This window comes from Stegodyphus dumicola, chromosome 6 (genome assembly GCF_044657685.1).
Source record: "Stegodyphus dumicola isolate Sdum_Otavi_A_Nest chromosome 6, ASM4465768v1".
NCBI lineage: Eukaryota > Metazoa > Arthropoda > Arachnida > Araneae > Eresidae > Stegodyphus > Stegodyphus dumicola.
Genome location: NC_140773.1, coordinates 38,530,318 through 38,544,810, shown reverse-complemented (window position 1 = coordinate 38,544,810; position 14,493 = coordinate 38,530,318).

The window sequence follows — 14,493 nt, the reverse complement described above, 5'->3', positions numbered from 1 at the left end:
TGCGTTGAATCACTATAAACGGCGAATCACTTTTCAGACTGTTGCCACCAAATGTTAGAGTCCCGCATTACATTTGAAGTAAGTAAATAATGAAAATCTGCGTAAATGTGTGTATATTTCTGGCATTGTGATAAAAAAAAAGGTTTGAAAAAAGGCCATCCAAGTTTGAATGCCGTAATCCTCCTACGAATATGGGCATGTGGAAGATCAAATTTTATATTATCTATTTCATATTTTGTGAAACTTTAACGAATTTTTGAGTAACAAACTCAACGATTTCAAAGCAAGCAATAGCAACACTCTACGGGGGTGGAAACCTTTTTATCTCCAGCGCGCGGAATTGTGTACCGGAAATTCTAAATATATGCTCATTTTAAAATTAATTATCGACATTGCTATTGAACTGAATTTTATGGCGTAAGTGCAAAGAACATGATATTTGATAAATAAAGGTACCACACAAAACGTTAAAGAAATGTCTTTTTGGACGTAATTTAAAATCTGAGACCTGTAAGATTTTTTTTTAAAAAATTTTTATTGTTTTTTGAATGCATGTTGTTTGCGAATGACGCAGTAGTCGTGTATAATTTGAATATATAATAATTATTTGTGCTATTTTTTATTTGAAATGCATAGAATTCTCTAAAATAGTAGCATTCTTAGATTGAATATTGTCTAAGCAGGTTCAATGATATTTTAACTTCATTACCATATCAAATACAGTTTCTTTTTAATTTAAAAACTTCGCCAGCGGTCTGAAGCAACTTTTTGAATCATAGGATGAGTTTTACTAAAATTTGTAGTAGTCCGAATTTTTATAAGTATTCAGAGTTACTGAAATAAAATAAGCTAAACATTTTAGAATTTTTTATCAAAGTATTACATCTTAGGCCAGCAAGACCTGATCAGTAAATCTGGGAAAGGATCTATGATTGTTTAGTAAGAAGTAAAAAAAAGTACTCTAGGTCTAAGCAGTAAAAGAAAGCCTGTCCCTCTATCGAAAATTGTCACGTATGTTAGAAAGATTTTGCAAGACAATAATATTTTAGCTCAAACATGATTTTTTCAAAATTTAGTCTCTTGTTTTGGAGATGGTGTTCAAGCATCATAATTTTATTTTCACATGTGCAGAATTTTTATATTTTTTATTGATCGCTGTACTTTTAACTTCCATAGCATAAATTAAAGAAATACACATAGCAACTTCAGCCATAAACAGATGACTTAAGAGAAATTTGTTTTGACATATTATGTGAAAGATTAATAAGTACTATAACACAACAATATTACATGACAGTAATATTAAATGCTTTTGCATTTATGTTACATGACAGTAATTAGAAAACAATAACTGTAGATGCGAAAAAAACCTGTACTTATAAACTTCTGCATTTTTAAAGAAAGTACAAAATAGTTCAGAATAGCAGATGGTTTTCAGATCATTCAGTAAGGTCATCGTAAGTATATTCTCTTCACGTTTCGGAAGAACTGTAGTAGTTCAGATTTGTTGTAAAAGACTAATTACACCCCTGGGGATTGGCGTACTTACGGAACGGAAAAACAAGCTTTGAAACATACTCATACAAAAGTCCTACCTTTTGTTCGACAGATAAATGACAGATGTGATAATTTGAACACATGCTTTCAATCAGTTGTTTCCTTCTAACAAAGCGTCTTGGGCGGCTAGCAGGATCCTAGCAAAGTCTTGTAATAGTCTCTTGTTTTAAATATGCTGTATTCGAACTCAAATTCAAAGACGGGCATTTAAAGATTTTATTAATGCTTTTTTTTTTTTTTTTTTTTTTTTTTTTTTTACATTCGACGATTTAATATTTGTTTAAAAAATAAACACATAAATAAACTTGCATAGCAGATCAAAATTATGTTGCTGTGGAAATGTTTCATCAACAGTTATTAGTAGTTATAACAGCATAACTAAATAAGCCCATTTTGAAATATGGATGATATTGCATTCATTATTTTTAATCTGAAACAATATCAAGTTGTTATTACTAGGTAAAATGGCTTAAAATAAGCTCACACATTATAAGAAAATTTTTTAAAATGAAAATTGGATTCACTTTCTTTCACATAATTTCTGACCAGTTCTTCCAAAATATTTTAAAGCTTACTTTACTACATAATAGAAATGTCTCCACGTTCGTTGTTTTTAGTTAGTAATTTTAATTGAGGCTGTTATATAAGAAGGCTATTTATCGTTGTTGTGTTATAGTACTTATTTTATTGTATAATGCAAATTTTTATCAATTGGTTAATTTTATAATGTATAGAGGAATTTAAAACAGAACAAAAGTAATTTCCACCGTTATAATATGTCCTTAAATGGTTCCCAATAAAAACATAGTTAACTGAGTAGTATACTACATTATATTAATTAATTTACTAACCAAATAGCAAAAACATTTCAAATTCGAAATCCATCTTTTATCTAAGTACTTTTTGCAAAGTAACAAAAATTCTAATCCCTTTGTAGTTTAAATTAAAGATAAACAAAAAATGTTGTTTTTTCCCCATGAAATGCTAATTTTATATTATTTGATAAAAACTGGGAAGTGCAAAATCAAAATCCTGGCGAAATACATATACTTATGAATGAACACAGCACACAAACATTTCTTCACCCTAAGCACGAACACAAATCATATTTTAAACAGCTTAAAATGAATCTACTTTCAAAGTATTTAATTTGTGATAGATAATGACAGCTGAAAATATTTTCCAATATTACAAGATAAAATGAGGTTATTTCTCAAATAGTTTCACAAATAAACTCACAAAATAAAGAACGCTTTTATAAATTTTTAATTTGCAATACGTTAGATGCTTTATTGAAGAATTTGCAATAATATCGTTCTGATTTTCATTTTATACAAGATTGTCATCATGTTTCACTGATGAGCAACTTGCTAATTATTAGTCCAATGTAGAGTCCTCCTTCTGTTTTCTCATAAAATCGCCTTTGTAAATTTAGAGTTTAATTTAGCAAAACGTTTTCCACCTAAGTGGTAAAATGTCTTCGTAAAAAATTCCCTAAAGAAATCTGCCGTGTATTTATGTTGCATTTAGGGATATTTTCAAAAAACACACGCTGCTGATTGTTATTTTTAATAGGTGAACAAAAGAAATATTTTTTTAAGAAAGAATATAACTTAACTGCAAGCTATGTCTTATTCCTAGATAGCGAAGCTTGATTACAAACTCAATTTTTAAAATACATTTAATTATCTTTATGCTTTAAAAAATGTCTTGTCTGGTATTTGGCCACCCACTTAACTTACACGTTGACCATTTAAATAGAGCACTACCAAATGGCACATTGAAAATGATCATATTCATCTCAGTGAGATGGATATGATTCTCATATCTTTTCTGTTTCGCATCTCTTTCTCGGAAACAAATCTACCTATGTAGTATATTAATGTATAGGTAGCAGACATTCTGTCACTGTCAGCCGAACGGTAAAGTCGCTGAATAGTCGCAGAATACCGAGTTCTGACTTAAGTTCGATTCTAAGAGACCGGGCTGGCTGCATGGGAGTTTTCATAGTTTTCCGTATATATAACATATATACGAGCAGTTTCTTTAAAAAGTCCTGGGGCCCACCAGCGGCCGAGCGATAAAGTCGCTGAACACTGGTAGTTCGGTCCGAGGTTCGAATCCCGCGAACGGGCTGGCTGCATGGGTGTTTTCGTGGTTTTCATCATATATCTCTACAAAGTATAAAAATTACAAATATTTTTCAAGGTGCATGTGTATATGTACCTGATAAAAATATTTACATTGTTTATTATTCTAGAGATATTTTTAACCAGGTGCATATTTTCCGTGAGGCATTTTCCGGAGAATTTTTTTTCCCGATATACATTTTCAGGATATTTTCTTGGCATTCGTTTTACTCAAGTGGTTAGATTAAAGTGTTATTTTGTATGCTGTGAAACCTAACTAGAATTTATTTTCATTCCATAGTTGCTTCACATAAATTTTCGATTTTATGTAATATTCAGTTTCATAATTGCACTATCATTTTGAGATTTACTATACTTTTCAGTTTTTTCTATTAAATGTTGTCTACAACTACTTTCAATAAAATACTGATATGATATATAATAGGGAAATATAACATACACGCGCACACATGCTCACAAACTTACCATATGTATACACAGTGTTTTGTATTGTGTGTTTACATATATATATCTATATATATATATATATATATAGTTTACATATAACAGTTTTAATAATTTTAACAGCAAAACAGTTTTAATAATTCCTACGAAAAGTGTGATAAATTTTCACGAAATAAACTGCTTAAATTTATATATATATATCAAGCAAGGTAGTAATTACAATTTTGAAAAACTAATTTTGGTCTAGAAAACATCTTGTGCAATTTTTGGAGCAACAGCTCTTGGTAACTTTTATGCGAGCTTACTACATTTATATATATATATATATATATATATATATATATATATATATTGCGCTTTCCATAGATTAACATAAATGAAGTTTTTAAAGTCTGAATTTAAATAATGATATTGTGTTTATATGTACTGTAATTACTGATGAAAGGATGTTTCTGAATTTAAGGCCTTAAATTACTAACAGACGGCAAATACACAACTTGAAATCAGAGTCTTTGGAAGAAGCAATAAATTTAGAATTTTCGGCAGCTCCATTTCTCGTCATAGTTAACAAAATGAAAGAACTGAGAAAAATAGATAGCGGATGCTTTTTTGTCCTTGCACAAAGGTAATGGTCTCCCATATAAAGTAGAAAATGTACAAAGGTGGTAAGCTTTTAGTTCAGTAAACTAAAAGAGTTCAGTAAACTAAAATATACCCCTGGAGGTATATTTACGTTGAAGTCAACTTGGAGATTCCGCTATTAGGTGTTTTCTTTGAAAAGGGTAATATCTTTTTCAGCACATAACCAGAAATAAGAGTTTATGTTTTCATTACTTAATCTTCAAAGCTGTATAATTTGGAGCATCTGCTCGAAAAACTGTTAACTTATTTTTCATCCTTCATGAAAAGAATACACATCTGCGTAAATGTCTTGGAGAAATAATATCGTTAACAATTTTGCTACAAAGAATTTTTTTTTTTTTTTTTTTTTTTGGTTTCTATTAACATCTCGATAATGCACGTAGTATATAAATACTTGCATTGTAACTCATATATAGCTAATTACAAGGAAATTGCATTGTAACTCGAAAATACATTTATTTTCTCAAGAAGCTCCTTTGTCCAAGCTGTTTACTTGTTTTCTACCCCCAAAGTGATTTTACTCTATGAAAGCCGAACTGCCTGATCTCATTCATCAGCCACTTCATCTATTCTGCTGTTGAGTTATGCGATATACATGCATACATACGTCGCGCTAAAACTAGTCATAAGTCCCAAATATAAAATTTCAACATTTTATGTTAAGTTATGCGACATACGTACGTTTAAACGTCATGATGGAACTATTCAAAATGGAAATTTCCTTTGAAATATGAAAATCGAAATGTTTCGCGATTACAATACTTTATTTATTTCTCACAAGTCAAAACGGTGTCATAAATAACTAACTACTAATAAATTTATGGTGCAATCTAAAGAATTATTTAAATCTAACACTTTAAACTGGAATAAACTTATAATATTTGAAAATTAAATACAAACATAATACTAAAATAAGTTGCGAATAATTTGTATTCGAAAAATTGGAACACGAGAGAAAAAAATTCTCACAAAATCCCTTTGTATATTAAAAAATATTTCCTCAGAAAATAAGGATAAAAAAATGCAAGATTCACCATTATCGAAGCAATTCCTTAAAGAAACTGGAAATTTAAAGCATTTTACGTAGTTTCTCTTACTGATGTATATTGACTAACTTTCTGTATTCGGCACATATCTTGATTTTAAGGTACGAGTAATATACAGTAATATGTGTTAGTGTGCAAATTATAAAGTAGCCAAATAGGAGATAAAATACTATTTTAGCAACCAGTCTCGTGACGAAGATACCATAGGGAGAAAAAATAATTTCACTCGCTAAATTCAACGGAGGGGAGAATTAGCTTAATTATATCCACATGGTAAGGGGGTCCGCTTTTGAAGCAGTTTGAGTAAAAATGCTTGCCGCTTTTGCGACAGACATGGTAACAAAACACGATTATTTTTACGTCGTTTCCTGAAAAAACCCGTAACGCTCGGGGTGTTAAACTTCCGCGGTTAAACATTCCGAGTTTCAATGGTAAATATACTGATTGGCTTAATTTTAAAGATCTGTACATGGCGACAGTTCATACCAATCAGTCATTAGCGAAAATTCAGAAATTCCAATATTTGATAGGACTTTTAAAAGACGAACCAGCTGCTATTATTAAGCATATTCCGATTTCCGAAACTACATACGATGAGGCTTGGGACAAATTGATGAATCGTTATGATAGAAAAAATCAAATTGTAATGTCGCTTGTCAGAACATTTCTTGAGCAACCAAAAATTACTAGCGCTGATTCTGTTAATCTAAGAAAACTATCTGATACATCTGATGAAGTTATCCGTGGATTAAAATCTCTTGGCGAAAAGGCTTCGTCTAGAGATGTTTGGCTAATTTATTTTTTGTTAGAAAAAGTCGATCCAGAAACGCGCCATTTATGGTCACAAAAAAATGGTGAAGAAGAATTTCCTACCTTAGAATGTTTTTTGGAATTCTTAAACTCAAGATGTGTTTCACTTGAAATGTTAAACACTCATAATAATGAAAAGCGAGTATCGCATAAAAATCAGTGCTCTGTTTCGAAGAATGTTTCATATAATAATAAAAATTCTGTTCTAAAATGTCAGCATTGCAATGGTTCTCATTTTTTATCAAAGTGTTATAAATTTAAAGGTGCAGATATTACGACTAGGAAAAATATCATTCGCAAGAATTTATTATGCTTCAATTGTTTCGGAAATCATCAATTAAAATTTTGTTCATCGCAGAATGTGTGTTCTATTTGCAAAGCAAAACACCATACTTTACTGCATGAAGATATTAAAAGTGTTAACGTAGTTGTGTCAAATTCATCTCCATCTGATGAACAAATTTCTAATTCAGACGAACAAAATAATATTTCGAGTTTTTCTATTCAGGGTCAGAGTACTTCATTTTTACCAACGGCGGCAGTAATAATTTACGATTCTGCTGGTCAAGGTCACGAATGTATCATTCTTTTTGACAGTGGAAGTGAAGCTTCTTTTATCAGTGAATCATTTATTCGACAATTAAATATACGCAGACAAAATGCCCGTATTTGCGTAAAGGGACTTGGTGATTCTGAAGCAGCTTTGACTCGTGGTTATGTAAATGTAAAATTGTTTCCCAAATCTGAGTTGAAAAAAAATGGTGTTTTAATACAAGCATATATTCTTAAAAAATTAACTTCGCATTTGCCTTCAGTAAAGATTGATAGCAAGGACCTTGATTATTTGAATTCAATTAATCTTGCAGATCCAAATTTCAGTACGCCCAAACAAATAGACATGATAATTGGAGCTGACTATTTCTTTTCTCTGCTTCAGCCAGGGCAGATTTTTGGCTATAAAAATGTAATTGCGCAAAATACTATTTTTGGTTGGGTTGTATCAGGCAGAATTAAAACAGAAGGCAATACTCCGCATCCCATTAGTGTTAATCGCATTAGTTTACATATTGAGGATAACGTCGATGCAACACTTAAGCGTTTTTGGGAGTTGGAAGAATTAACGTTCCAAAATCAGAAATCAACGATTGAAGAAGAGTTTTGTGAGAAGCATTTTAAAGAAAATTATCGAGTAAACGGAAATGGCAGATTTGTTGTCCGACTGCCCGTTTTCAGTAATGCTGAAGAGTTAGGCGACTCCAAACCTTTGGCTATTTCTCGTCTTCTATCCATGGAAAGAAAATTTGATTTAGATAAAGAACTTGGTAGGCAATAATAGGAGTTCATGCAAGAATACGAAACTTTAAATCATATGGTTCCAGTTGTTGAGAATGAAGAAAATAAGCAAGTATATTATCTACCGCATCATGCTGTTGTTAAACCAAGTAGCTCTACCACTAAACTTCGTGTAGTATTTGACGGTTCATGTAAACCTAAAAATTCAGTTTCTTTGAACTCTGTTTTAGGGGTAGGTGCAACACTACAACGAGATATATTTTCAATATTGCTCAACTTTTGTATACATAAAATAGCTTTTTCTGCTGACATAGAAAAAATGTACCGCCAGATTTTAGTAGATAATGAGGATCAACATTTACAAAGAATTGTTTGGAGAGAATCTATTAATTCAAAAATGCAGACATATAAATTATGTACAGTTAGTTATGGCATTGCATCTGCACCATTTTTAGCAACACGCTGTTTGTGGCAAATTGCTTTGGATGCAGAACAGGATCATCCTCATGTATCCTCCGTTCTTAAAAATGATTTCTATGTAGATGATTGTTTATCTGGAGCAAACAGTTTAGAGGAAGCAGTTGACCTATGCTCTAAGCTTTCACAGCTATTACAGAAACGTGGATTTAATTTAAGGAAATGGAGGTCAAACTGCTCAAAGCTTCTCGAAAATTTATCCATTGATAATCATGAAGAAGATGACCTGGAAGTTCACTCAGATGAATGTGCCAAGGCTTTAGGGCTGTTTTGGAACTCTACAGAAGAAGTATTTTTATTTAACATTTCTATGGATTTTGGGACTGAAATTACTAAAAGAAGGTTCATTTCTCAATCTTCTAAAATCTTTGATCCTCTTGGCTTGCTATCACCATGTACAGTCAAGTTGAAAATGTTTTATCAGCAATTGTGGTTTTTAAAACTTGACTGGGATGCCCCACTGCCTAAAGAATGGGAAGAGAAGTTGCAGCGACTTCAAAAAGATCTTAAGGCTCTCAAAAATGTTAAAATTTCGAGGTGGCTTCAAACTACGTCTAACCACATCTATCTGCATGGTTTTTGTGACGCGTCAGAATCTGCTTACGCTGCTGTTATCTACTGTGTTCAACCAACATCTCACGACAGAAATGAAGTCAATTTGGTGGTTGCTAAAACCAAAGTTGCTCCCATTAAACAAGTGTCCATACCTAGACTGGAACTCCTAGGTGCATTGCTCCTTGCCAGATTAATCAAAGCTGTTCGTAAAGCCTTCTCCACCACTGAAATTTCCTTTCACGCTTGGACTGACTCTAAGGTTGTTCTCTGTTGGTTAGCAGCTCATCCTCTAAAATGGAAGCTTTTTGTGGCAAACAGGACTTCAGAAATATTAGATGCTGTTCCCTATCAACAGTGGAGCTATATTTCGTCGAAACAGAATCCTGCCGATCTTCCTTCTAGAGGAATCGATCCTAAAGTTCTACCGAACATATCCCTATGGTGGCATGGGCCATCATTCTTAGCGTTCGACAGTTCAAAGTGGCCTCTACAATGTTCTGTCAGTAATGAGACTAACAGCGATGCAACTGTCTTAACTGAACAAAGGACAAAATCATTTTTTTGTACAACAGCTTATTTGACTAATGACACTCTGGACAATTTATTTCAGAACTGTTCTTCTTTATCTAAAATAGTTAATGTAATTTCTTTTTGTTTAAGATTTATTTCTAGGTGCAAAGAACGGGTCTTTGGTTCTGAAGATAATAGGTTAAAAAGTCCTGCAGTAGTACCTTCATCTAATGAAAGGCAAGCAGCTATGAAGTTGATCATTAAATGGATCCAGTTTGTGCACTTCCATAAAGATATAAAGGATCTCAAAAATAATTCATCTTTAAGTCCTAAAAGTGTTTTAAGTTCACTTTTCCTTTTCTAGATGATGATGGTGTTTTACGGGTGGGAGGTAGGCTGCAAAATTCTGACTTGTCATTCAATGCTAAGCATCCCATAATTATACCAGGTCAACACAGGATTGCTTTGTTGCTTGTTAAACAATATCATGTAACTTATATGCATGCAGGGCCCAGTTTACTAGCTAACATTTTAAAGCAAAGCTATTGGATTGTAAATGGTAAGAAACTTATTCAGTCCTTTATCCATAAATGTATTGTTTGTCACAGATATAAATTGTCATCTAATAATCAATTAATGGCAATATTAGAGTTGTTACAGTGAAAACTGTTAATGGTTATTTTAAAATACCCGTAGTAAAACTTTTACCGTTGCCATTGCATCGGGAATGATCTATGTTAATGCAATGGCAAGGGTGGGAGTTAATGTTGGATGCATATTTAATATTTGCTTTTCTTTTTTTTTGTATATTTTATTTCCTCACTGCTTAATTTTATGTTATGATTTTTGCAATAATCTTGTTACTGGCAACGTGCTTTATTTTACTATAAAGTTTGTGTGAATTGCAACAGTTGTTCATGTTTATGTTTCAGTAGAATAGCGTTCTTAGCCGCACTGCGCTGCAGGCAATATTTCTCTTAAAGAATTTTATGTTTTAGAATAAGAATAAAGTTTATTATACAAAGCTGATGCTTTTTAGTTCAAGGCAACTAAACGGCAAATCACAATACTACGGGAAAACCCCAGCAGAATTATTTTTAGGACGAAAGTTAATTTCGCAATTAGATAAATTATTCTTTGTACAACAAAGAGAGCAAGAATTTAAACAGAAAGATGTGCAAACACTTATTTACCAGGCGGTTAAAAGATCGGATACGGCAAGAAATAGGCAAAAGTTATACTATGATAGAAAACGCCGTGAAGCAGATTTTAAAGTTGGAGATAAAGTGTTGAAGCGGAAATTTTCTTTATCAAGTGCCCCAGATAATTTTACTGCAAAGTTAGCTCCAAAATTTGAAGGCCCATATGTAATTCAGGAAATCAAGGGAGTCGTATTGTACCTTAAGAACGAGAGACGGGAAATCTGTAAAGCAAGTCCCGACCAGGTGAAAAATATTATAATCAAAATGATTTTGAAATCCTTAGAAGTTTCTTGCAGGACTCAAGCGTAAATGAAGTAGAAGGTCCAGAAGTAACGTCACCCGTTCCACAACCCAAGAAGCAGAAAACTGAAGAGAAACCTAGCCCTTCTATAAGTCATGCGGCGGTACCGAAAAGAAGAAATGAAAACGTCAGACTCCAGCATTTAAGAAATACAAGAAAGCAAAGCCGCCGCGTAAAGACACTTTGGTAAAGAGGAAAATGCTACTTACAACGTATCGCAGTAGAAATTCTACATCGAGTAGAACGCTTCCAGGGCCAGAGAGTCAGGTGCAAACAAGGCCGCCGTTCCCGAGAACAAAAACACAGCAGGAGGAACGAAAAGACCACCACCAACAGAAGAAATCCAAGCACGATTCCAGACCGGAGGACGCCAAGACCAGCCGTCCAGGGGCAGAACGGAAAAGACAGCAACCCGACGACTACCACTCCAAGAGGCCAGCATGCTCAGGGCAAAAAAGAAGAAGCAACGTGGACGACACTCGAAGGACCCTAAGGAGACGACTGACGTCGATGAAATCTATAACGTGGGAGCAGTTCTGCCAGAAGAGGATGTCGGAGTTACAATCATCGAAAAATCAAAGATAAGTTAAAAATCTTCTATAACATTTTTTTCTTTTGTTATGCGTAAATACAAAGTTCTATGTTTTGACGGAAGTCAATGTGTCTCGGTTGAGATTTAGTTTTCTTTTCATTATTTAGCTAAGGCAAAAGTATTATTTTCTTTAAGTATAAAATCTAGGAACAAGTAGTTTCTGTTGGTCGAAAGACTAATTCTGTTATTTTAAAGCCAAAATTTGGCCGAAGATAAAAATAACTTCGTATTCTTGTATTAATAACTACTTTAGTTTCAGTGCCTCCAGCTTGGCGAAGAATGAGTAAAGTAAAAATTTATTTTTCTCTTATTCATTTTATGGTAAATTGTAAAAATCATATTTATTAGAATTTTGTAAACATACGTAAATGCTTGAAAGTTATGTAAAAGTAGAATTTAGTCTAGAAGCATAAAACTTTAAATGCTAAAAGTAAAGGCTCAATAGCAATGAATTCAAATTTAAGTATTAAACTGTAGATAAAATCATGCTTTAGAGCGAAAGCCTGCATGTCTAAGGATAAATGAGAGGGAAGTTAGAATGAATGTGCTTTGCAGGGTTCTCCACCTAGACTTGAATTTTAAGAATGTTAAAGTAGCTCATCGAGTTGTAGAATGTCGAGTAAGGTGTGTCTATTTGGTCGTTGAATTCTAACAAATCATTGTGGTTAGGAGAAGTGTTGCAATACTAAAACACGAATATTCTCGTTTGACACCACACATGGTGGAGAGCCAGGGTAAAGTTAAATTCATGTTTGAATACTTGAATGTATGTGCATTAAGCAGTAACTAAGGAAAATAAATCGTTCAAAAACAAAAACTTATTCAGTGTCAAGAAAGTATAAATTATAATGTATTTAGAAAGATACTGATACTTATTCCTTCCAGATACTGGAAGGAAGAGAACAGATTGATTGCTGAAGTCCAGGAAAGGTTGCTGTAAGAAGAGAGAATTAAATAAGTATCTACAGAAATTTGTTCTACCTTTTATGAGATAACAGATTTTTTTTTATGTCAACGAGGCTCTTAAAATTTAGATCAGAATTGTGGAAACTTTCCAACAGGTCGTTTCTAGGACCTGCTTCCAAGTTTACCAAATTCTGGCAGCGGCAAATGTAGGGTTTATATTTATTTTAACTAACATTTATTTTAAGTTTAAACTATCTTTTCTGTTAAACCTTACTTTCCCCTGGAATTGCCAATGCCAGAGTATGTAAATTCTAGTAGAACGCGCAAAGGATTCGAATTGTCAGAGGAAGTAATCTGAGTTAAATAGAAGGGAAACGAGTTCGAAAGTGTGCTTTCTTGCTGCACGAGCGTGGAGGTGGCTAGTTAGAAATTGAAGAACCACGCGTTTAGGCCTGTGTGCTTGCCTCGGCAGATTGTTAATTTTTCAACGTAATATTCAGAAGTTTGCTGAATTATCAGCGGTATCTTAGAACGCGGTGAGGTTAGTTACGTTTAGATAGCCTCGTAGCTAGTCACTTGTTATTATTCTTTTTTAGTTTCTTATTTTTATTTTACCTCCGGGTCGGCGTAGTTTGCGAGCGTCAAGAGCACGCATTTGTAATTTCTAAAGTTGAATGAAAAGGGATTTAAACCCTTCTCAAGAATTTGTCTACTTTCCAGTTCTTTGCAGTCACCACTATTGTTGCGTGCAGGTAGGAAGCGCGCAACATTACAAGGGATATCATTAATTATACTTTGCATTATCATTAATTATACTTTGCTTTCCAGAATTTTTTTTTTTTTTTTTTTGTATTCTTTTGTGTTCTTTGTTGCTCATTTCACTGATTTTAAGATACTGAAAAGTTTTGAGTGATTTTTTTGGAAACAAAGTTCTTAACCTCCTTTATACCATTTGAGTTCTTAAGATTTTGCAAAGGGAAGTTGGTTAATTTATTTATTAGGATCATTAATATTTGAATTAAGGGATATTGCTTATTTCATGGTAATTTTGTTATACGTAATAACTTTTTTGATAGTGATTTATAGAATAGTTTAGAGGGTTTCGGCAGTGAAGACGATGGTTATTTATATTTAGATGCAGCGTCTAACAGTTTCTCCCACCTCAGACAAGATCTCAGTCTGTGTGCTTGTTTCCCTCGTTTTGGAAGCATCTTTGATAAGCTGGGTTGGCGCTTTTTGCTTTTTGTACATTTAGAAAACATTATCATATTTATTTTTACAACCATGGGTACAAAGAAGAAGATGATGTCTATTGAATTACAGCGTAAAATCATAGAAAACCATGAGCAAGGAGTGCAAGTAATTGACTTGGCGATGATGTACGGTCGTAGCACATCAATGATATGTACTGTGCTTAAACAAAAGGAGTTGATAAAGGGTATAACGCCATCTAAGGCCGATAAAATAATGTCTAAACTCTGGACCTCTCTCCGTGAATAGATGGAGAAACTACTGATGGGGTGGGTGAGAGAGAAGCAGCTTCAAGGAGGAACCTTAACATAAAGCATCATATGTGAGAAGGCACGAGCAATTTACGGTTATTTGCTAAAGAAGATCCCACACACTTCTAAAAATGAGGAATCGGAAGACTTGTTTAAATCCAGTAGGGCTGGCTTGACATCTTTAGGAAAAGGACCGGCATTCACTCCGTCGTCAGACATGGTGAGGCAGCTGAGGTTTACATCAAAATGTTTTCCGAACTGATACTAGCCAAAGGATACATCCCCCCAGCAAGTCTTCAACTGTGACGAGACAGTGCTTTTCTGGAAAAGGATGGCGAATAGAACTTACATAACGGCAGAGGAGAAGACGATGCCAGGTCTCAAACCCATGAAGGATAGATTAACTGTAGCAATTTGCGCCAATGAGATTGGCGACTGTAAAATCAAGCCTCTGCTAGTATACCATTCGGAAAATCCCAGAGTCTATAAGTCATATAATATTTCAA